Here is a 25,709-nt window from a genome sequence, read left to right as displayed (position 1 = left end):
ACTTATGGACTGACTTTTTTCAGGTTCATGAACATTTATTTTTACCTGTTGTAATTTCATGTACTGACACGTTCCATGATCTTGGAGATTTGCTCCTCAATTTGGTCCTACGGAACTTGACGCGTAAATAAATAAATAAAGGAACGGATCTTTTCATCTGTGTATATGCCTTAAAACCGACCATTCTGGTGTTCCCAGAAACATACTCTTTTCGCACAGTAAAACACTTTCCTTTAGGCTCAAAGTTTATCTTGTAGCGTCCACCACCGCACATTAACGAGGTGGAGTCGTGCTAGGTACTGCGATCGCCTTGCAGCCACTGCAGAAACATGACACTTTGATACAACCATATCTCCCCTGTGTTAAGAAAATACATATATTTTCGACGTCTGGTAACAAGACTCATACGGAACAACTCTTAAAGAATATTCGAAGTCATTCATATTTCTAGGCCTACCTGAAAACACCTGTCTATATCAACATAATAAAATAGCAACTTCCTTCCTCTGTTCCTCACATAACTGGCTCATTTTATTCATATTGTCATCTACCTGCTCTGTTGTATCACCCTCTTTACCCCTCTTCACTCTTCGACATGTGAGTCACTGCTTTTTCCAATTTTAATCCCGTTATAATCTGATTTCTGCTCGTATCCTCCAGTATCAAATTCCACCACTCTACATGACTCTGCTTCCCTTTTATAATTGCGACATTTAACCTATGTATTATCTCTTATATCCCATTACGTCCATTTCGTGAGACATGCGCGGGAGGAAGTACTATTTGACTGGGACAGGACATACTATCTCCGATTTTCACGCGTTTCTCTTCTAAAATTTCTGGTTTTCATTTCGTGCAGTGGGAGGTTGGTAATGTTCTGTAACTGATAAAGTGCGGAATGGGTTGCTCCGATTCCTTTTCCCTATATTCTTGTGTAGATAACGATGGAGCACAAAATTCGCCGACCCACTCATCTATCCCGGCTTACCACATGCCACAGTTCGCAGGTATTAACTTGGGCGTAGACAAGCCGCCAATGGAGTTCGTCAGGGATATTTGTTGGTACACACTGATGGCATGGTACGAAAACGAAAGAGACATATAAGGAAATGCATTACTCTTACCTTAAGTGCACCATTCAGACAGATCGTGGGTGATGTTTATATGAGATGGCGTAGGGCCCTGATATGATTTCAGCGTTTCCCTCTTACAAATGATACAGGAACTTACTTTCCAATTATGTGCACCTGTTTCATCGCCTGCAACATTTCGAACTTGACTAGTAACTTCAGCAAGACAATGCATCACTTAATAGGTCCAGAACTGTACCGAAATGGCCTGAGGAACAGTACACAGAGACGTTGGTGCTTCTATAGCCCCCAGGACGCCTTAATTCACTAATAACGATATCGCAATGTCACAAGTGGTAAGAGACGCCATTTCACAACTTCACAATATGACAATCCACTTCCCACAGAAGGGCATTCTGATCTGTTTGAAGTTATTTGACCTAAATGAGGAGAATCGACAATTGTTTTCATGTTTCCGTTTCGTCTGATAGGTTTTTGTGTAACACCGACTAAACACTGATCTTTCTCGTCACTATTAAGGGACTGCTGATCTCTATATGTACGCTATGACATAACAGTTTTAATCGCATATTTGTGGTCTGCCGTACGACCTACCCTCAAAGATATGATTTATTCGGGCTGTCGTAATGTTTCATCTATATCTATTGCCTGCAAATCACCGTGAAGTGCTTGCCAGAGGGTACTTCTCATTGTACCAGTTATTACAGCGTCTTCCTATTCTATTCACGTATGCATCGTGGGAGTGGAAACGTAAAAACAAGTGCCGATTCTCCTCATCTAAGTAAAAGAACGTCGTACAGATCCATACGGTATATCTGGAGGAAACCCTATGCTTTGTTTTAGTCTATAAGTAAAGTAAATTTGTATAGCATGAATGGCTGGGACACCCCGAAGGGCAGATTCAGCCACTTAATTGGAAAGTTTTCCATTTCCTTCCTGCCCCCAGGCACCTTTCTGTCACGAAATTGGAGAGCTGTGTATGAAAGTGTACCGGTTAAGTGTTGTGACTAATGACTATTGAGTGCAGTGTCATGTTCGTGTTGGAGATAATGAGAGAAGGGAGAGGGTGAAACCTGGCACCGGCACATAGCCTAATCCTCTCGAAAGGCACTGAGCGGCTTGGCAGGCTTAACGTCCTCATCCGACGGACGGATCACCATCAACAGGGTCACATGCCCTCACTTCATGAGGCCGCGCGGGGTAGCAGCAAGGTCTTAGGCGCCTTGCCACGGTTCGCGCGACTCCCCCCGTAGGAGGTTCGAGTCCTCCCTCGGGCATGGGTGTGCGTGTTGTCCTTAAGGTAAGCTAGTTTAAGTTAGATTAAGTAGTGTTTAAGTCTAGGGACCGATGAACTCAGCAGTTTGGTCCCACAGGAACTTACCACAAATTTCAATTTCACTCATGAGACACCGCGGAGAGGTTTGAAAATTAATCGGGGAAATTGGCGCAATGACTGATGATCAAAACTTTACATCTCCACTTCTCCTCTTGCCGACCAAATGCTGGCAGTGAAAATTTCATCCGCCACCAGATCGGACTGGTTTACTCCGAGTCGAGCGCCACCGCAAGGGTGTGCGTGAATGACCTCGGCTACTGAGACGGGTTTTTACGCCTCTTATACCTGCACATTAATCTGTTTCTATACAAGTTTCTTTACAGTGTTTGGATGCTATGAAGAGTCCCTCCAATCATGAACACTTCTACTGGGTTCATATCTGTCGAGTGGCCGTGCGGTTCTAGGCGCTACAGTCTGGAGACGAGCGACCGCTACGGTCGCAGGTTGGAATCCTGCCTCGGGCATGGATGTGTGTGATGTCCTTAGGTTAGTTAGGTTTAATTAGTTCTAAGTTCTAGGCGACTGATGACCTCAGAAGTTAAGTCGCATAGTGCTGAGAGCCATTTTTTTCATATCTGTCCAGCGCATCATCAACTATTCTTTTAACCCTCAGCCATAGTTCCCCTACATCACGGGTGTAAAACTTGCGGACCGGGGGTCCCATGCGGCCCTTAAAGATTATTTGTGCGGCCCGCTACTCCAATATAACATTACGCATTACACAAATATCGTGTCACCTTACGTGCAGGAGCAATGGTGACGACTACAAAAAGAGTATAAAAATGAATTCCACTCAGGTGTTTTGCAGATTCTTCCCTTCAGAATGCACTGTGGCGAGACCGTGGAGCAACATGCATGCTTTGAAACACAGAGGAGTGCACTGCTGCGCATTTCAGCACAGACAACATTTAGATCTCGACCAATGTCTCCGTCAGTAGTCTGTAGCTGTGTCGGTTTGCTCCCTAGGTCTACTACACGTATGTGCCCATCGGGGTCATGTTAATTACCGCAAAAAGGTAACACGTCTGGATTTGCATGTCCCTATAATACACATTTACGAAACAATGTTACTTCTGTGGGACATTTCTATCATAGCCGCTGATGTGCGGCGCCTGAGTTCGTAGCAGTGCACGATAAGGAGAAAAACCTTCCCCTCTCATCCTCCTAGACCCAACAGCGACCGAGATTTACTTTCACCACATGGGCCTGTAATTAAGTGGATTACTCCCACTACCTTCCTTGAATATTGGTGTGACCTGTGTAGCTTTCCAGTCTTTGGGTACGGACCTTTCGTCGAGCCAGCGGTTGTACATGATTGTTAAGTATGAAGCTAATGCATCAGCATACTCTGAAAGGAACCTGTTTGGTATATGGTCTGGACCAGAATACTCGCTTTTATTAAGTGATTGAAGCTGCTTCCCTGCTCCGAGGATATTTACTTCTACGTTGGCATCTGTTCATGATTCGAATTCTGGAATGTTTACTTCGTCTCCTTTTGTGAATTCATTTCGGAAGCCTGTGTTTAGTAACTCTGCTTTGGCAGAACTGTCTTCGATAGTATCTCCATTGCTATCGCGCAGAGAAGGCACTAATTGTTTCTTGCCGCAAACATACTTGACATACGACAGGAATCTCTTTGGATTTTCTGACAGGTTTCGAGACAAAGTTACGTTGTGGAAACTGTTATAAGCATCTCGCTTAGAATTCGGCGGTAAACTTCGAGCTTCTGTGAAAAATCGCCAATCTTGGGGATTTTGCGTCTGTTTGAACTTGACATGTTTGTTTCATTGTTTCTGTAACAGTGTGCTGACCTGTTTTGTGTACCAAGGAGGATCAGCTCCGTGGTTTTAAAATTTTTTTGGTATACATCTCTCAACTGCTGCCGATACTATTTCTTTGAATTCAAGCCACATCTGGTCTACACTCAAATTATTAATTTGGAAGGAGTGGAGATTGTCTCTCAGGAAGGCGTCAAGTGAATTTTAATCTGATTTTTTGAATAGCTGTATTTTTAGTTTATTTTTGGAGGATTTGGGGGTTACAATATTTAGTCTCGCTACGACAACCCTGTGTTTCGTTATCCCTGTATCCGTTCTGATGCTCGTTATTAACTCAGGATTCTTTGTTGCTAAGAGGTCAAGTGTGTTTTCACAGCCGTTTACCATTCACGTGGGCTCATGAACTAACTGCTCGAAATAATTATCAGAGAATGCGTTTAGCACAATTTCGGATGACGTTTTATGCGTACCTCCGGAATTAAATATGTATTTTCGCCAACATATCGAGGGTAAATTAAAGTCACCAACAACTATAATTGTGTGAGTTGGGTACGTGTTTCAAATCAAACTCAAGTTTTCTTTGAACCTTTCAGCAAATGTATCATCTGAATTCGGAGGTCGGTAACAGGATGTAATTATTATTTTATTCCGATTACCAATAATGACTTCTAACCATACTAACTCACAGGAAATATCTACGTCAATTTCGTGACAAGATGAACTACTTCTAAAAGCAACAAATACGCCACCGCCAACCGTGTTCAGCCTATTCTTTGGAACACCGTTAGGTTCTTCGCAGAAATTTCGGTTGAGCTTATCTCCAGCTTTAGCCAGCTTTCAGTGCTTATAACGATTTGAACATCAGTGCTTTCTATTAGCACTTGGAGCTCTGGTACTTCCCCAAAACAGCTACGACAATTTACAACTATTATACCGATGGTTCCTGTATCTACGTTCTTCCTGTGTTCGACCTGCACCCTTTGTGACTTAATCCCTTTGTGTGTTTTCCCGAGACTGTCTAAACTAAAAAACCACCCAGTCCACGCCACACAGCCCCTGCTACCCGTGTAGCCACCTCCTGCGTATAGTGGACACCTTATCTATTCAGCGGAACCAAAAACCCAACCTCTCTTTGGCGCAAGTCGAGGAATCTGCAGCCTACAAAGTTGCAGAATCATCTGAGCCTATGATTCAGTCCCTCCACTCGGCTCTGTGCCAGAGGTCCACAATCGGTCCTGTCGACTATGCTGCAAATGGTCAGCTCTGCTTCCATCTTGCAAGCAAGACTGGCAGCTTTTATCACTTCTGTTAGCCGCTCGAAACTAGTGAGAATCTCTTCTGATCCAAAGTGACACACATCATTGGTACCGACGTGAGCAACCACCTGCACTTAGTCCACCCGGTATGCACACGGAGTGCACATTGGTTTTCTTTCCCTTCTTGGCAGCCATGTCCCTAAGGGGGCCCATGACGCGCCTAACGTTGGAGCTCCCAACTGTCAATGATCCCACCCTCTGTGATTGTCCGGATCTTGCAGGCTGAGAGGTTTCCTCTGAAACAGAACGGGTGTCAGCATCTGGCTGAGTGACAGCGTCAGCCACAGACAGCGCCAGGAACCTATTTATTAGGCAAACCAGGGAGGCCTTACGTGCGGCCGCCTTTGAAGTCTTTCGCCCCCTGCTACGCCCCAGGGCGACCTCTCGCTCGACCACGGGTGAGGGGTCATCCTCAGTGCGAGCAGTAACTGGGCTGTCCACTGGTGAGGACCGATCGGAGGACTCGGCCGTGTTGGACGTCCGTTGGATCCCTACGGCAGGCCCACAACAGTGGTGCCCATCCACTGTGCCTCAAGCTGTGTAACCGAAGCCATCACAGCCTGAAGCTGAGAGCGAAGTGTCACCGAATAGGCTCGCATTCGAACACAACAATCGCTGTCCCTGCCCATACTAAAGACCATGGAAAACTAAACTGTGCAGATAAACTGACTATCGACACGTGCTGCGCAACTCTACTGTAAACCCTGACTAAAACGCAGGAACTGTGTCTAATAAATTAGATTAACAGGCAGAGGTTCAAAAACCTAACTACCGTAACACTCAGGTGAAACTAAATAATTCGTCCCTGATTAGGAACTTCTAATGTCATAAAATCGGTTTACTTTACGACGTAGACCAAAACGCGGGAACTGTGGTTATTAGAATTAAATAATCACGCAGAGATACAAGAAAGAAAACTATTAAAGAGCACAGATGATATAAAATTCTCTCCTGGTTAGGAACTCGTAAAAGCTACAAAATCTGTTACTTCCCAGTTGCTGCTTGTGTCGCGGCCGGCTGCTGCTGCCTGACTGTTGGAGTGATATGGCACCCCTGATATGTCTAGATACGACTCCAACAGGTGAAACGTAAGCATACTGTCCGATCGCCTGCATCCATTCATGTCCATTGTGGATTCTGACGGACTTGGGCAATTTCAGCAGGAGAATACGACACCACACACGTCCAGCATTGCTACAGAGTGGCTCCAGGAAAACTCTTCTAAGTTTAAACACTTCCGCTGGCCACGACACCCCCCAGACATGAACATTAATGAGCGTATCTGGGATGCCTTGCAACATACTGTTCAGAAGAGATCTCCTCCCCCTCTTACTCTTACGGATTTATGAACGGCCATGCAGGATTCATGGTGTCCATTCCCTCCAGCACTACTTCAGACATAAGTCGAGTCGATGCCACATCGCATTGCGACACTTCTGCGTGCTCGCGGGGGCCTTACACGATACTAAGCCGTTATACCAGTTTCTTTGGCTCTTTAGTATGGATCAAAACACACCCAGCCCTGGTGTAATAGTCTACAATATTTATTATTTATTTCACAAACCGGTTTTCAGCTGTTACGCCATCATCAGGTAGAAAGAAAAGCACATGGTGCAGTAAAATTTTGTTGGATCAAAGAGTTACAGAGTATCTCCATTTCTAGAGATGAAAAATATTAGTGTTAAGCAACGGAAACTCCAAGTTGGAATATCAGTAATATTAGGAAAAGGACAGATATCCAGTCAGCGCAAATATGACCAGATGAGCCGCAGACAGACACAATGAAAAGACTGTTACACATTAATAACTGACGGCCAAAGCCTTCTTCAGCAAAGAAAATGCACGCGCGCGCACACACACGAACACACACACACACACACACACACACACACACACACACACACACACACACACAGAAACACACACATTCACACAAACAAGCACATCCCATGAACAGTGCTTGCATGTGTGAATGTGTGTGTGTTTTCTTTGCTGAAGAAGGTTTTGGTCGACAGCCATTAACAATCTATTCATTGCGCCTCCCTGCAGCTCAGAGGGTCAGCTTTGTGGTGAGTGGCATTCTATCCTTTCCCTAATATTATTTATATTCCATTCTGGAGTTTCCATTGTTTAACATTAACATTTTTCACCTCTGGAAATGGAGATATTCTGTAAATGCACTAGTTTCAAATCTATGATGTAACAAAATTTCACTGCCCCACATACTTATCTTTGTACCTGACGATGGTGTAATAGTCGAAAACCCGGTTGTGAAATAAAAATTATTGCAGAATATTACACCAGTGATTTCTGTGTTTTCATTCATAATTTGTGAAATATTCTACGAAGAACCAATGGAACAGTCAATCAGTGTAATTTGGATCAAAGAAAAATCGTATATCTTCAACTTTTGTAGCCCTCTCTTCCTTAGTAACAACATACTGTAAAAAAAAAATCATACACTTTTAAAGATATTTCCATTTTCTGTGATAAGATTATTTAAATTGGAGATATACCTCAGGTGGTAATATTTCCTCGTGATTAAGATATGGATTTCAACATTTTGATGAATTATTAGAACTATTTCCAACGCAAAACACTTGTATGAGACGAGATACATTTAATTTTGTTCGACTCCTGCAAAAGCACGTACTGCCTCCGTCAAAATTAACTTCTATAGTTAACAATGGGTCTTTTCCAATGCCTGGATAAAACATTGGTTTCATTCTATAACGAAAAGAAATTTGTGGTGAATCAAAGATTCATCATGCGCAGTGTATTATCGGATCATCACGAAGATATATAACCAAGTTAAAGCATCAAATGTAAACTATTTCTTAAGTAAATCAGTCGAAAAATGAAGATTTAACATGCTTTTCGATATGCGTCATGAACAAGTCTGATTCGGGTGAAAAACAAATAACACAAGCTTCAAAACTGAGTTTGAATCAAGATTTACAGATTTTAAATAATCGGAAAGTTTTCTTTGATCTCTTCGATTTATACATTAACTGTGGAATCAGTACGTAATTAAATGCAAATGGAACTAATTGAGATCCAGTGTGACTCAGATTTGAATACGAACTTGACGTACCTGCATTTTATAAATATTTGCCTGCCATGTTTGGTAATACTTGAAAATTTGTGTATGACACGTTTCTAAGTACTTATGGATACGAACAGCTACTTTCAGTTTCGAAAGGAAATAAATATCAAGTGATATCAAAAATCTCACACATTCACCTTGAGTAAGTTTTGAAAGTAATTACTGCGAATAAGTTTTCTTCTAAAATAGAAAAGTTAGTAGCAGCGAACAGATGTCAAGCATCAGGAAGGAAACATTAATATTGTCGTTGTTCTTCTACTTTGTGCCGTATATTTTCAAATAAATTTATTTTCTACGAAACTGAATCTGAAATTCTCTATTTGTGGCCCACCTTGTAGGGAAGCAGCCTACTCACGCCGTAATAAATTCACATCAGTCTTTCCATTGTGTGCCAGCCAGCCCGCTGTAACTAGCTCTGACGTCAGAAATGTTGGTGCAATACTTTAAAAATCAAGTAAATAACCTGAAACGTTTCTAGCATGTCAGGAGTAATACTAAATCAATATGTGTTGAACGTCAGTTCAATAACTTTAATCATTTTCGAAATTTGGACATTTTTCTGTAAAAATCATTGGCGCAACAGAAAGGAGCTAGAAACTTAAAAATTTGTATTTAGATTCCTTTTTCATAATAATTTAGTAGAAACAGTATTTTGGATCTCACAAACTAAAATTTTAGTTGGAATTCATAATTTTCTGGTTTTTGTCTTAAAAATTAAGGAAGCAAGATAGATTAAGTAGGCGAATAAATAAAGCTAGGATGTTTAAATTTAAGTAGAAGGGAGATCCGCTATAATCATAAAGATGTGAGAAGTTTCAACTGAGTAACAACAAATCTATAGCGATAGCTTATCTCCAAAGGGTAAGTTCAGAGCTCGCCTACTACGTGTAGTGTAATTAAATTAATTCTCTCGCCCAAAATATTTGACTTAGCCACGTCAGACTTTTATTGTGATTACTTACCTGTGTGCTGAATGCACATTTAAATTGAGAGCTTCATCGGCCATCAGCAAAGGAAGCGATGATTTGTTCAATAGCTTAATGTGGTGCATTACTAGCCCAGCGGCGAGTCGGGAGAGCCGATTTGATCAGGCATTCCCTTAGCTGTCCGCACCGCGGCTTTATATATAAGAATGCTGCGCGAGGAAGCAAGGCCCCAGTTCTCTCCAGACGCTGAATAGCACACCATCTGTGTCGGGAGTCGCGTCGCGTCGGTATCATTGCTATAAACAGCCTTGGATGCCGTATTAAGTTACTCGGGTTACGCGTAACCATGAAATCATTTTCAAGTGAAGTGTTAATTCTGGGATGACTTTAATGATCTATCTTCAGTTTGTGTATGTCGCATTTTCACGTGCCGCCGCGGGACAGACATTCTACCTTTATTTAGCGTGGCGTTTGATGAACATTATCATCAAATTATGGCGAGCATTCACTTAAACATTTACTTTGGACGGTTATAGTTGCATCAGCGCATTAGACTCTGAACTGCTCTGGTAGTTGGATTGTGTGGATTCTTTTTTTTTTTGATCTGTGACTTTCAGAATATAGCGAACGTTATTACAGGATGGTTTTTGATTATGAATCCCAGACAATCTCCTAATTCCTCAGAGCTATAAGCTGTAGCTATAAGTGTATTTCTCAGATGAAGTGGGCACTAGGAATTCTAATTACAGGCTTCACGTTTTGCTAATCACTTTCTGGTTGCCAATATTGTAGTTAGAGAGCCAGTGTTGAGAACGGCAAAAGAAAGCATAAATAATAGGAACATTTATATAACAATTAATTCCACCAGCCGCCCACAATTGGTGCATCGCCAGGGAAATGCATCTTTTCCACATAACATTCTATTCATAATTAAACAACAATAAATTCCACCCGCCGCCCCACATATGGTTAATCGGCTGGGAAATGCATCTTTTCTACATTACAAACACAAAATATTATTAATAAACAACATCACTCCACCCGCCGCCCCACAACCTCAATAAGAACCTTGTTCATTTGGCCTGTATCAGCTTTTGATTGTAACACCCTTGCTCTATTTGGCCTGTATCAGCTATTGATTTTAACACCCTTGCTCTATATGTTCGTGTTGTGAGGTAAAACCTTCAAGTTCCTCGTTGAGCTGTTACAGTACTAACTTTTTATCCTATTTACTGAACATGTAACTCTCTTTAATTGTTCCAGTGGCCCTCTGTACTTTGGTAATTATTGTTACCACAACTGTCTCATGGTCACTGATACCAAGAGGTTAGGTTTAATTGTTGCCATTAAATTCAGTATATTTCGATTTTGAGTGGGGTGGTGAACTATCTTCTACATAGCTTCTAGAGAACACATTTAGTAACATTTCGTGGGATGTCTTGTCACACTAACCATTAACAAACCCATAAATATTCTGACTGATTCTTGGATGATTAAAGTTTCTCGTGATTATTACAGAATGATTGAAGAACATACAAATAGGGGAATAATGTTCGTTCTGAACAGTTTTAATTTATTCAAGATGATGGACTGTCACCCCTCCCCCCTGCTCCCTGGTGTTGATGTGGCAACGTCGTACTGATGACGTTACGGGTTTTTCATCACTCTCCCTCGCACCACCACCCCTCCAGAACTACTGCTCCCATCCCCGCCCCATCACCACTCCACTTGGTCATTGCTAGGAGAGATTGCTCAGTCTGGCATGGAGAGACATAGGGTAGTTTATTACTTTTATTTTGTGTGTTGCCCTGTTAGAAAATTTCCTTTTTTCATCATTTTGGGATTAAAATTAGTGGTAAATTCAAAGTTTTGGTCGGAGACGGTACTGGAAATTATCCTACAGCTTTGGTGACTAAATTAGATTGCAATACTACTCGAAATAAATTTTTTTGTGGGAACTTCCATCTATACCACAATTGCAGATCAACAATCATATGATTCATTAGTGTCAGTTACATTTCAAATGACATAATAATACATACTTTATTTAAAAAATTCAGTTTGTATACTCTTCATTTATTCAGTTTATAGGAGACATGGCTCCTCCCCTCCCCCACATGGAAAATGGTGGGAAAAAGCACTGTCTGTGCTGAGCTGTTTTGTGTGGAAAGACACAGGGTGTTTTTTCCTTATTTTGGGGTATTATCCTCTTGGAAAGCGCTTACTAAAATTTTTCCTTGTGCATGATCTCAACTTTGATGTGTGGAGACTGCCATATTTGATATTATCGCCACCAGAGGGCGCCAGGAAAAGCAACCTTTACCCCCCCCCCCCCCCCAAGCTATAAATTTTTGGGAACGCACTGTCCTTTTGCCAGTGTTTTAGGTGGCCAGCGACATTTAAGTCCCCCAGGTGTTCACCGGTGCTTCCTGCAAGAATGGGATATCTTTGTTCCACCCGCTACATGTTTATACAAGCCAGGGGCTGCCACCTATTTTGTACTGGGAAAGTGATCCGTTCTTTGTTGGTGTGTCAAGATATTAGTGGTATTTAAGTGTGCAGGTGTCCCATGACTGTTGTCTGTAGAAACGATATTTCCGCTATTGTTCTGGCACTACAGTGTTGATCTAGCCAGTCTAGCCAATAGCCCTATGTGGGTTAATATGGGTGGTAATGATAATAGGATGGCAAACTTTCACGGAAGTACAGGGGAGTAGCCGACTACCGATCTACTAGTGAAGGGCTGCTGGAAGGAACATAATGATGGGAAAAATATTAGGACAGTGACTCTCTGTCCCAGTGCTGTTATAAACCCATGCTCTGTACATACAGGAGTCATGTAGCAACAGCACTGGAGAATGAAACATATTTACGCCTATTTATGAGTCGAACGTTGCATCCTAGCCAACAGAAAGGTTGTAAGTACATTGCGTGACATTTTTTATGATTGTAGTGCTCATTATCTTGCTTGAAAATGGCATCTCAAGACGAAAAAACTGGCCAGTCACCTCCAGTCTAGTCCATTTACCGCGTGTACTGTGTACCTGAAGGGTCGCAAAAGGTTAAGCCATCGCTTCCGGTCGGCTAAAACCTCGTTACTATGTCTTCCACTGACCGTGGAACAGTGTCGCTAAGTCCTACAACACTGAGACAAATAAGTGCGGTTTGGAAGTAGAGTTCTAACTGCAATTCCACCCCTAGCATAAACTCTCCAGTTTAAAAATACCACCTTACAGAATCGGAGAGAGGGTGTTAACGCCCATACTCATCGAATTTTTTAGGCGAAACGTAGTTGTTGCCTTTCATGCGTGTTATTTTCGAAGACAGAAGAAATCAGGGCATACACACGTTTCGACATCGCTAAAGCATCGTTACTTGTTGATTCTTAGTGTGAAAATTCTGTACAACAGTATGGCGTATGATATATCATCTAAGTATTGTCTCATCCACAAAAAATCTGTTCTTATCAGCTTAATATGTATTATGTCCTGTATCACAAGACTAGAATATTAAACTTATTTTTGGTCCATGACAAAGTGCTAAGAGCCTACTCTACCTCTGTCACAGGATGCCTCCTCACTTTCGAACTCTCTTAAGGTATTCAAATGCCTCATTCCCTGTGAAGTCTCTAAACGCAACTAAATAGCAGCACAGAGGAGTTATAAATATCAGGTTAATACTAGGTATCAGTTAATAAATTCGGTAATATAGGAAATTTTATTCGATGGCCCTCTCTCCCTGTGTAGGTGGCAGATTGAAATTTCGTAAAAAGATCTTGCCGCAACAAAAAAGTCTTATTACTGCTCCAATCGCTAATCACGTTCATGTTACTCTAGCCTTCGCTTTATCTCGAGAGCTGCACGTCATTATCAAACTGACTGATTAATCAATTAAGTTAATCATGAGCGCCTGCTTGCATAGTGAGCAATTTTTTCCCTGCAGATGAATTACACCCACCAGGTAACTCAAATGGGAGTTCCTCGAGGGAAGACGATGTTCTTTTCGAGGAACATTACTGAGAAAATTTAGAGACCCAACGTTTGAAGCTGACTGCAGAATAATTCTATCCCCACCAACATACCTTTCGCATAAGGGCTATGAAGGCAAGATACAGGAATCAGTGCTGATTTGGAGACATACAGATAGTCGTTTTTTTTTTCGCCCTCTATTTGCGAGGGGAATAGGAAAGGACACAAATGTCGTGTGAGTAGGGCCTCCTGTTGGGTCGACCGTTCGCCGGGTTCAAGGCTTTCGATTTGACGCCACTTCGGCGACTTGCGCGTCGATGGTGATGAAAGTGATGATTAGGACAACACAACACCCAGTCCCAGTGAGCGGAGAAAATCTCCTACCCAGCCGGGAATCGAACCCGGGCCCTTACGATTGACAGGCTGTCGCGCTAACCACTCAGCTACCGGGGGCGGACAGGAAAGGACATGACTAGTACACTTCGCCACACACCGCAAGATGGCCTGTGAAGTATGTGTGGTGTCACCGCCAGACACCACACTTGCTAGGTGGTAGCCTCTAAATCGGCCGCGGTCCATTAGTATACGCCGGACCCGCGTGTCGCCACTGTCAGTAATTGCAGACCAAGCGCCACCACACGGCAGGTCTAGAGAGACGTCCTGGCACTCGCCCCAGTTGTACAGCCGACGTTCATAGCAATGGTTCACTGACAACTACGCTCTCATTTGCCGAGACGACAGTTCGCATAGCCTTCAGCTACAATTGCTACGACCTAGGAAGGCGCCGTATTCAATTGATAATTAATATTATGAAGCATGTACCGTAACGAGAGATGTTCTACAATTGTGGATTAAAGTTAAGTATTATATCAACTACGTACTTTATTTGCAATTCTCAAGATATTGTCCTGTTCCAGACCTCACGCCAGTCAGCGTGTAATTAAACGCGTGCATTTCGGCCTCCTCTAGAAAAATAGTGTTGGCTTTTCTGCCAACACTACAGTATGAATATAGATGTGGATGTAAATTTTAGTGTACGTATTAAGATGTCAGTCTCGCCATTTATAGGCACACACAACTCATGGAAGAATGTGGTCTCTTATTTATCGAGAAAACAAAAGACGAAACTACTTCTGTTTCTGATTGTGTCTCCGTAAAAACCTTCGTATTTGCCTCTAACTAAACTGCAGTCACATCGCGGGACGTGTATGAGAAGCTGTATTATGTTTTCCCACAACGCTTAGGAGAAGTGATATAGAGCTCACCTCTCATTGGGCCTTTTGTCAGAGTAACGCTTAGCCGCCATATTCTCACGAATCTCCCAGTCTTTGATATGTAGCATTTAAATCCACCTGATTTTGACGAGTAAGAGATGCCCCTGCCAAGTCACAGGCATCTGATAATTCTCTCGACGTTCCATCACGCTCAGAGAGTATTGTTCCATTAGTTAGAAGGCTATCACGTCCCCACCCGTCACTGAGTAGACACAGAGCTACGACAATGAGAAAAATAGCACATAACTTTTTTTTTCCTGCAGTCATATCACCGTTGCTGGCAGGTGCAACCTATTTATCTCGTTCCTAAAGTACTTATATAACCGTTTTACCGTCTTTCCGTGGTCATTTTTGTACTTTCTCGGTCAGTTCGTCAATCAGTTGAGGTACAGTCGCTAATTTTCTCACTGCGGTCTCTTCACGGGACGTACGTAGGACTAAGTAATATTTTTGCTCACAAGAATTAGAAGAAGAGTAAAGAGATCACCTCTCAGCCTCCCTTTTGTCAGAGCATCGCTTACCCCTCAAATTCACAAGAATCTTCCAGTCTTCGATATATAGCGATATGTAGCCCCAACTATGTCAGAGACCCCTGATCAGTCTCCCGAAATCCCATCACATTGCGACTGGATTGTTCCATCAGTTATAAGACTGTCTAGCCCTCTACCCGTTACTGGCTGTGTAGAGACTTATAACAACGAGAAAAAATATCATGCTAACGTTCAGGGAGAAATTCACCACCATGTAGATGTTCGCATCCAGATATATTTTACGATGGGGGCGGCTCCTAGTGTTTTGTAGCCAATAACGTAAGAGAACAGTAGTAGGTCTCTTCGGCTATTTTTGATTCAATAGTTACATTTATCTACATTGAGCTCCAACACCCACCAACCTTCAGTCCTCTGCAGATCGCTATACCTTACCAGTGCCGCAACACTATTGTAGACACTAGCCCACATCGTCTAAATGAGTATTCCGCAAACCACTAAATGGTGGTGTGGACTTTGTCATAGCATTATTGTCGATTTCTTCGTTTCTTTTCCAGTCACGTGCATAATAATAGTTTAAAAATGAATGTCTGTATGCCTCTGCGTACACCCTAAATATCCTCTACGATCTCTAACCCAGATATAGGTTCTTTAATGGCCAAGGTAGCCTTACTGCTGCACCTTTACTGTGTGAGGACTGCACGAAGAAACTCTGATACATCTGCAATTTATCGATATCAAATGACTGTCTATAAATATGTCACTGTACATGTAATAATCTCCTTTATCGTATTCCAATGATCACCCTAGATATGCGACAGCATAATGATATCAAAGTCTTCGTTGGCAGCATAGTGTTTCATGACAAATAAATCGTCTGTTTTTCAGTTTAGGTATATCTCCATAATACACTTATAACTGTATCATAGAGCTTCCAACACGCACACTATTCACTGAATCATTTACAATGACGCAACAGCCTCGCACCTTCATGTACAATTCAGAGCTAGGGAAATATTTGGGGTTTAATCATAGCATTATTCATTTTTCCGCCACGCGCTCTTCGGGAGCGGACCGACCATAACACAGTATTCCGTCTAGAATAGAGTATATTCACATGGTAGTACGCATATTTGTAGTGTAGTTTTTTATTTAGAAGCAAACCCTGTACCTACACGCTTATCTGACTCGTACATCGAGAGTCAATTAACCAAGAAGCACAAGCCAGAGCAAATCAATCACGATGTTTCTTACAGCAACAGCAGTTGTCTTACAGCCTCTTACACCTCTGTCTGAATTGTAGTGCCACATTCGCCAGGTGATACACCGACGCCGGCCGAAGTGGCCGAGCGGTTCTAGGCGCTACAGTCTGGAACCGCGCGACCGCTACAGTCGCAGGTTCGAATCCTGCCTCGGGCATGGATGTGTGTGATGTCCTTTGGTTAGTTAGGTTTAAGTAGTTCTAAGTTCTAGGGGACTGATGACCTCAGCAGTTAAGTCCCGTAGTGCTCAGAGCCATTTGAACCATTTTTGATACGCCGACGAGAATTGCGGCTTCCCTTAAGACTCCAGCAAATCAATCTAACTTAGATATATGCATTCTCCTTCAGCACACTTCAGATGCTTACAGCTATGCATTTTACTGCGGTTCACGCCTACGCTGATAATTTACGAGATTTCTAATCCTATTCACGTACAATGCATTTAGTGCTGTACTGCTATTTGATTACCTTAGGAGATTTCGTAGGAGATGAGACAGTTGACTATCTTAACGGAGTTCAAAAGTGAGGAGGCAACCTGTGACAGACGTAGAGCATGCTCTTATCACTCCGTCATGAGCCAAAAATGACTGAGATTCTAGTCCCGTGATGCAGGACATAACAGATATTAAAATGATAAGAACAGGTTGTTTTACCGAATGAGACACTATTTAGTGGAAATATAGCCTACGCCAGACTATTGTACAGGATTTTCTCACTAAGGACCAATAAATAACGATATATTAGCGATGTGAAAACGTGTGCATGTTCCAATTACTTATGCCTTCGGAAATAGCGTGCATAAAGCGAAGGATTCTACATTTCGTATGAGAATTTCAAGGTTTATGGAGAACAGCATCCCCACCTCGTATTGCGTAAAGTGAAATTTTTAAACTAGAGAGTCTATGTCTGCAGAGGAATTGTGGTTAGAACTCTACGTCAAAACCACGCCTGCTTCTTTCACAGTGTGCTAGGACTTAGCGACGCTGTTCCGCGGCCAGTAACCTGCGGCAGGCGTGGTCTCGAGGGTTTGGCCGACTGGATACGATAGCTGAGCGTGTCGCGGCCGGTAGAAATTTTGCGGCCGGTCAACTGTTCCGGTACACAACCCACTCTGTAAATGGTGCTGGACAAGACTGGATGTACTAGACAGTTGTTTCGTCTTTAGAGGCCATGTTGAAGTGAGATAATGAGCACTACACTCATAAAAAATATCGCACGATGTAACTCCTTCGTTTCTCTTGCCTAGGATGCGACTTGCGACTCAAATAGATATAAGCGTGTTTTATCCCCAGTGCTGTTGCTGCATGACTCCTGTATGTCAAGAGCACGGATTTATAGCAGCAAGGACACGGTAGGTCAGTGTACTAATACCATTATGTTCCCTCCAGCAGCCAATCACTTGTAGATCGGTAGGAGGCTACTCCCCTGTACTTGAGTGAAAGTTTGCCACCCTGTTATCACTATCACTCATACTTCTCCCAAGGGGTTATTGGCTATCCTGGCTGGAGCAACTCTAGTGCTAGACTAATAGCGAAAATATCTTTCCTACATCCAACAGTCATGGGACACCTGCGCACGTAACTGCTGCCGACCTTTTGAAACACCAACAAAAAACAAAGCTCTTGTGGTCTCACGTATTTGCCAGAACGAATGGGGTGGTCGCCTCTGGCTTGTGGAAACCTCTAGTGGGTGGAAGAAAACCATCCATATTTCCAGAATGGATTGGTGAACACGTTGGGAACTTAAATGTCACCGTCCACCTGAAACACTGACGAAAGAATGGTGTGCTCACAGCAGTTTATTGCTGGAGGAGTGAAGGTCGCTTTTTTCAGCCCCCTAAAGTGGCGGTAATGTGAAACAGGACAGTTGGTCTCCACACATCAAGTTGAGCACGTGCACAAGGAAAAATTTTCCAACAGGATAATAGCCCCCAAAAACGAAATACCACCCTATGTTCTTCCACAACAACAGTTCAGCACAGACTAAGTGATTTTTCCAGCCAATTTCCAGGTGAGAGAGTCATGTCTCTCGCAAACCGATTAAATAAGGAATATACAAACTGAATTTGCTACTGAAGCATATGACTTATTATCTGTAATTAGGGTACAGATGAGAGTTTGACGCCAAAAATTTGAATTTCTAGCGGTATTGTAAACCAGTACCACTTCCCACCAAAATTTGAATGTACCACCAATTTTAATCCTAAAAATGATGAAATAATGAACACTTTCTCACAGGATAGCACCCACATTAAGGAAAACACACTACCTTACGTCGTTATGCACCAACAGCTCAGGACAGACTGAGCAATTTTTCCCACCAATTTCCAAGTTGGGTAGGGGAGGGTTGGTGGGGGACAGGAAGTGGGGGAGGGGTTTTGTTGGGAGGGGGAGGGAGGAAGAATTCATGACATTATCAGTGCACCACTGCCACAGCTACACCAGGGTGCTGGGATGTGTATGTGGGGGGGGGGGGGGGGGGTTCCACCATCTTGAATGAATTAAAGCTGTCCAGAATGAACGTTATTCCCCTACTCTTACATATTAGCGAAATGAGATTGTCTCTGATTTTTGTAGACTTCAGTGGGTGGGACTGGTGGTCGACACAAGAATCCAGTTATAGCTTTATGCTCACCCCTGATGCTGATTCTTCCACAAATAATCTATGATGCAGGTTGAGTTTCAATCTCGGTGGATTTCAGTTTCATGTCTACTGTGACAAATACACTACCTCCACTTCCCATTAGCCTATGCTCTCCGTATATGTTTAAATTTTCCCTGTACGTCTCTCTGCTGTCAGTTTAGGATTGAAAACAGCTTATGTGTGCTTCGTTGTTTTTTGGAACGCTTCAAACTCCGTCACTTTGTTGCTGATGCTTCATTGGTTAACCATTAGGATTTTAATACTCTCACCTATTAGCAGCATTTATTTGGATCCTACACTGGTACTTCAGAGTCTCTAACAACTATCGTTATTGGACTGGAAGGAGAGTCGCATACTGTAGAAACCATTGTGTGCACCCCTCATACATTTAGCTACTTATTCGCTGCACTGCTTCTGTTGTGCAGAGCATACCTGATCCATTTAGGGCTCTCCTACAGTTCTGAACCCTATGGACCAAGTCTGGGACAGTCTCAGCCTAGCTTGTCGCAGAACCTTCACAGTTGCTGGTTGAAGCCTTCCACTCAGAACAAGAGAGCTAGTTCTGCAGATTGTGAGCTAGTTGAAACTCCATGAAGAAGGGTGGTATTGTTAACCGTCTGTGTTAGACGCTGAAATGGTGCAAGAATGAGCTGGGGGCCCAGGCTATAGGCAACGTTGGTCTCAGCATGTACCACAATATGCAGTTGGTTGCACCCTGTTCCGTGAGTGGCATCCATTATAGTCTTATCATCCTGAATGAGGCCCCCAGTCATACACACTCAATGCACATGATGTTCCTTCCCAGTCCTTGCTGCCATTTCCATAATGGGTACGATTATTCATTGCACCTTTGGAATGTCCACGTCTAACAGGTCTTTATACATTTTGCGTTTGCCTATCCTTTACGTGGAACAAAACACATTTCCCAACAGGTAGATTCAGTCTCACGTGAACAGTTTCAGTTCAGTGGAAGCCAGCTCCTCGAACTGGTCGGTTAGTGGTATGGGTGTAACACTGAGTGCGCACTGCTCCGCATCTCCCCTGCACTGTGTTCAGACCAGGGTCTCCCAAACTGTGTTCTATGGAACAATGGTGTTCCGCGGGAAGAGAATAACTTCTCCGTGAAAAATTATTAATAACACAGCGTTGATTTTTCGAAATTTTGTCTTAGTTTTTAATTTTTTTATGCTTTCTACGTCATTCGTTATGATTTAAAATTGAAATGACAGAATAAAACAAGTTCTTCACATTTTAAAAATTTTACTGATTTTACGAGACTTCAAAACGAGGTGCTCTATCAAAGTGCCAGGATTCCTAGAGTGTTCGGTCAGAGGAAAAGTTAGGACACTCGTTGACTAGACATATTACTGAAACGGCCAAGTGGACGAGTAGTGATACATCCCGTATCAGGTTTTCAAGTCCGTGCTAATAACGGGTGCTGGAAAAATAAAACATGATATCTCTGCCGGGAATGTCAACGTTTTATTCAGAGAAAAACGTATCACAACACCTGAATTAATTTACTTTGGTAAATTTGGCGACTGGAACTAATCGATTTGTCCCGTACAATGGGCACAAAACGTGACTAGTTGACGTTTACTTTGTTTAGGCCACATTACATCTTTACCTATAGGAAACATATGAGGATGCACACAATCAAGACTGTCGTCTTTCAGATATGGACTATAGTGAAGATAGAATAATGGTTTTGGGGAATTTTATTGTAGTGTCAACTATTTCCATTGTCACACTGAAAGAGCAGACAACTGCTAAGGTTTGTGAAACAGCTTTGTTGGTTATGTTCATTCAATATCTCAGACGTTTTTCACAAGGTATATTGGAATATAATTGAGACACTGATGCCTATTTAAAAAAACTGATGGATTTTAAGTGTTCTTCGGTGTACATCAAGAGTTCGAACAATTTATTTTGATGAAGTGCCACAAAATATGATGTGTGATTTCGTTCTCGTGTGAGATGTAAGTGTGCAACATAACGGTGCTTTGCTGAGGAAGAGCTGGTCTCCGTGAGGAGAGATATGGTCTGTCAGCTCTCATCCTGTGCCTACACGCCGTACTTCCGTGGAACAGCCTTAAAGGTTGAGTAAAGAGTTGCGCAAACAACGACGGATATTGTCGGTTACTCGCGGCCGCTATACTATTGTGCCACTCTCCCAAATAACATCCGCACAAGTTTCTTGGAGTTGATGCAGGGTTATCATATTAAAAGTTTAACGCATTACGCCTATAAACGTGGGCAGAGTAAGTCACGAGCAGTTTCCATGTTGTTGCTGCACTCTCCCAGATAGCGTCCTGCAGAATTTTTCCACCATGTCGAGTTATCTGATTAAAAGTTAGAAATTCGCAAACCCACGCGTTGGCGAAGCTATCAAGTAGATGACTTCAGAACATCAGCACACCGTAAAGGACACACACAGTATGTCCAAAATGTTCGTAAGTTTTAATCATGTGACACAGAGAAACTGTCCGATGCGGGAAATTAGGTTCTTTTTACCTCCTGGGGAGGCCGGTGACCTCTGCAACGCATTACATTACAAAAGTCAGTGTCTTGGTCTCGTAATACTTTATTAAAATTGATTACCGGTTTCGGCTTTACAGTCATCATCAGATCTAAAAATGTAGCAGCGACATTTAGTCAGTATATTACTGGGCGCACTGGAAAGGAACTACGCGAGAAACTTGTAAACGAACTCAGCGCGGATCATGTCGATTTGCAGGTACATAACAATTAGTTGACGCACACAAAATGTGGGGTTTCTGACAGCAATAGAAGACATGTTCACTACAACAAGTAATTATCGGAAGCATATCCGAGAGAAGCTAGGTATAAATGATAGCAACAGGAAGTATGAGGATGAGAAGAAAGCGATATCACACATTACATTGGATGTAAGGCTCTGGCACCCACAGAATATTTGATAGAAATGATGAAGTCGCTAAAGTAATTCACCAGAAGGTGGAACACAAGTATCTGTTAGTACAACAATTCTCCCATATTACAGAAGCGATCCTTCCACTGCTGTAGAAAATCAAAACTTCAGTATTACTGAAACCGCAACATAATAACGCATAAAACATTCCGATGCAATCTACCTGGAATAACAATCGTCAATAAAGGTGAGAAAGTCACTTTCATTATAGACACTGCTGTATCAAACACCCATAATTTGCAAACCACCTGCCGGCCGAAGTGGCCATGCGGTTCTAGGCGCTACAGTCTGGAACCGAGCGACCGCTACGGTCGCAGGTTCGAATCCTGCCTCGGGCATGGATGTTTGTGATGTCCTTAGGTTAGTTAGGTTTAAGTAGTTCTAAGGTTCTAGGCGACTGATGACCTCAGGAGTTAAGTCGCATAGTGCTCAGAGCGATTTTTTTTTTTTTTTTTTTTTTTGCAAAACATCTCCATTGAAACACAGGGATCTAGCGGATGAGGTGAAAGCTAGGACAAGTCTGTGCAGATTGTCCCTTTGGTAATATCGGACACCACTGTTATCCCAGAACGACCTGTAAAGGGTCCATACTGCATCAGACGCTCTGTTGGAAAGTGAAGAAGTCAGCTGTGTTCAAGATAGAGCAATTCCTCTGGTTCTGGGAAAAAAACGGTTAACTTAATTATAACTTGGTGTATATGCAATCAAACGCTTACAATGTTACGTCACTGCTGACATCACACTCAGAACGCAAAAGTTTCGACTTCACGATTATTAGAAAGCTTAAATCCGTTGGTTACCATTTTATAATACCTTAGTGTATCGCTATCACCATGGGGAGGCACAATGGATGAACTATTGCTATGATCAAACACATCTGATCTGCAGCGGATAGGCACTTGGTGCAGGGAGTGGCAACTGACCCTTAACATAGACAAATGTAACGTATTGCGAACACATACAAAGAAGGATCCTTTATTGTATGATTATATGATAGCGGAACAAACACTGGTAGCAGTTACTTCTGTAAAATATCTGGGAGTATGCGTGCGGAACAATTTGAAGTGGAATGATCATACAAAATTAATTGTTGATAAGGCGGGTACCAGGTGGAAATTCATTGGGAGAGTCCTTAGAAAATGTAGTCCATCAACAAAGGAGGTGGCTTACAAAACACTCGTTCGACCTATACTTGAGTATTGCTCATCAGTGTGGGATCCGGACCAGATCGGGTTGACAGAGGAGATACAGAAGATCCAAAGAAGAGCGGCGCGTTTCGTCACAGGGTTATTGGGTAAGCGTGATAGCGTTACGGAGATGTTTAGCAAACTCAAGTGGCAGACTCTGCAAGAGAGGCGCTCTGCATCGCGGTGTAGCTTCCTGTCCAGGTTTCGAGATGGTGCGTTTCTGGATGAGGTACAGAATATATTGCTTCCCCCTACATATACCTGCCGAGAAGATCACGAGTGTAAAATTAGAGATATTCGAGCGCGCACGGAGGCTTTCCGGCAGTCGTTTTTCCCGCGAACCATACGCGACTGGAACGGGAATGGGAGGTAATGACAGTGGCACGTAAAGTGCCCTCGGCCACACACCGTTGGGTGGCTTGCGGAGTATAAATGTAGATGTAGATGTAGGTTTACAGAAAAGTTTTCAGGTTCAGACATAGCTGCCACTAAGCATGGCTGCAGCAGTCACACATTGGTGGATACGGGCTGTCCCAGCATCTAACACACTGCCTAAAACGACTACAATATTTCTTCTGGCCTTGATAGAAATTTGTGCAAGGTAACTTACAACTACAGAACAAGATGTTCACACATTGTTTGTCACTCAAGTTGTTCTTCTGCTTCTAGCTTTCCGAGTTTAGGCTAAGATATTTCTTTCACATCTCGTCCTCGGTCTCCACACTGATATTTTCTCAGAAGCTTTGTAACGCTAAGCTTTCTTTGGGATCCTGGTCTTGAACATTCGCAGAAAATAGTCTTTCCATTCATATTGGTTCCGTGCATCTCTATATATTACACGTAGATTCACCACGTAACTTTCCTTCCATGTAGAAATTACCAATATTAACTTCTATTATGCAGAGTTTTGCACATCTTCCTTTCTTTTCCTATCGTATACCTCGTCCAGTGTGAGGCTCGCTTTCTTCAGAATTTGGCAATTCATTCATTTTATTTAATTTTATGTCCGGATGGCATTCCTGGCGCCACACTCGCTAACTTAAGCTAAGAGAGGGTGACGTGTGCGCCATGTGTCTGTGAATCGTAAAAACATTCTTCTGTGTGTATCGTATTTGAACTGTGTTTGTATCGTATTCTCTGAGGCGAACATTTGGGATCAGCACAGAATTTGCCTAAACGAGCTTGAGAAACCGAATAGACCCCACAGTGAGACTGGCCGGTGTACCAGCCCACTGTCATGAATCTACTGCGCGTTACACTTTAAGTTACACGGACAGCTAACCATAGCATTAATAATTCACATTTCCGAATTATACACAGGGCTCAAGAGATGTAGCGTTTATACTGCACTGTGGACTATGTCTTCAATTTCTTGAATAATTGCTTCATCGTCTCGGTATACAGTAAGGTGTTCACATACTGTTGCCTCCCTGACTGGATTCCCAAAGCACTATTTGCGTGTTTCGATTCATCTCTATAGAAGCTAATTAGCGATGGTGACGCACTGCATCCCTACCTAACTTCATTATTTATGTCGAGCCCTTAAAAAAATGGAATAACATTAGGGTGCTAACATTGTCAAAATGATGAGATATGAAGTGCGATGGTTTACCTTTCTTTGCGTAGCTCGGCGTTGCGCTTGCGAAAGCTGGAAACGAGTAGCTGTAACTCCTCAGCGTGTTGCTCGTACACCTGAGACAGCTGCTGCGTGAAGTCCGACACTGCGCACAAAACAACACAGTATTACAATCACATCACACACTCATTTTTCTACAAAGTATTTTACTTAGGACACATTACACAGAGGTGAGAAAGTCATGGGATAGCAACATCCACATATACCGGGTGATCAAAAAGTCTGTATAAATTTGAAAACTTAATAAACCACGGAATAATGTAGATAGAGAGGTAAAAATTGACACATTCTTGGAATGACATGGGGTTTTATTAGAACCAAAAAAGAAACAAAGTATTGCTAGTCGCGTGAAAGATCTCTTGCGTGCGTCGTTTGGTGAGGACCGTGTGCTCAGCCGCCACTTTCGTCATGCTTGGCCTCCCAGGTACCCAGACCTCAGTCCGTACGATTATTGGCTTTGGTATTACCTGAAGTCGCAAGTGTACCGTGATCGACCGACATCTCTAGGGATGCTGAAAGACAACATCCGACGCCAACGCCTCACCATAACTCTTGCTTCACAGTGCTGTTCACAACATTATTTCTCGACTACAGCTATTGCTGAGGAATGATGGTGGACATATTGAGCATTTCCTGTAAAGAACTTCATCATTGCTTTGACTTGCTTTGTTATGCTAATTATTGCTATTCTAATCAGATGAAGCGCCATCTGTCAGACGTTTTTTGAACGTTTGTATTTTTTTGGTTC

The 25,709-nt window shown here is 42.6% G+C and overlaps 1 protein-coding gene and 1 non-coding gene across 4 annotated transcripts in view; both read right to left on the bottom strand.

Annotated features, from left to right (window-relative positions):
• Positions 1–25,042, bottom strand: part of LOC124555076 (SH3 and cysteine-rich domain-containing protein) — a 981,469-nt gene extending 956,427 nt beyond the window's left edge. For all 3 annotated transcript variants that reach the window (XM_047128864.1, XM_047128865.1, XM_047128866.1), the window contains exon 1: positions 24,938–25,042. The gene's annotated coding sequence lies outside the window, so the exon portion shown is untranslated. The remainder of the gene's footprint in view (positions 1–24,937) is intronic.
• LOC124557452 lies at positions 17,037–17,226 on the bottom strand. Its single transcript, XR_006968718.1, has one exon. It is a non-coding gene; the product is annotated as a U2 spliceosomal RNA (small nuclear RNA).
• Positions 25,043–25,709: the final 667 nt, after the last annotated feature.

Source organism: Schistocerca americana, chromosome X, assembly GCF_021461395.2.
Source record: "Schistocerca americana isolate TAMUIC-IGC-003095 chromosome X, iqSchAmer2.1, whole genome shotgun sequence".
NCBI lineage: Eukaryota > Metazoa > Arthropoda > Insecta > Orthoptera > Acrididae > Schistocerca > Schistocerca americana.
The sequence above is the reverse complement of the archived record's forward strand: the minus strand, read 5'-3'. Positions and strand labels throughout refer to the sequence as shown.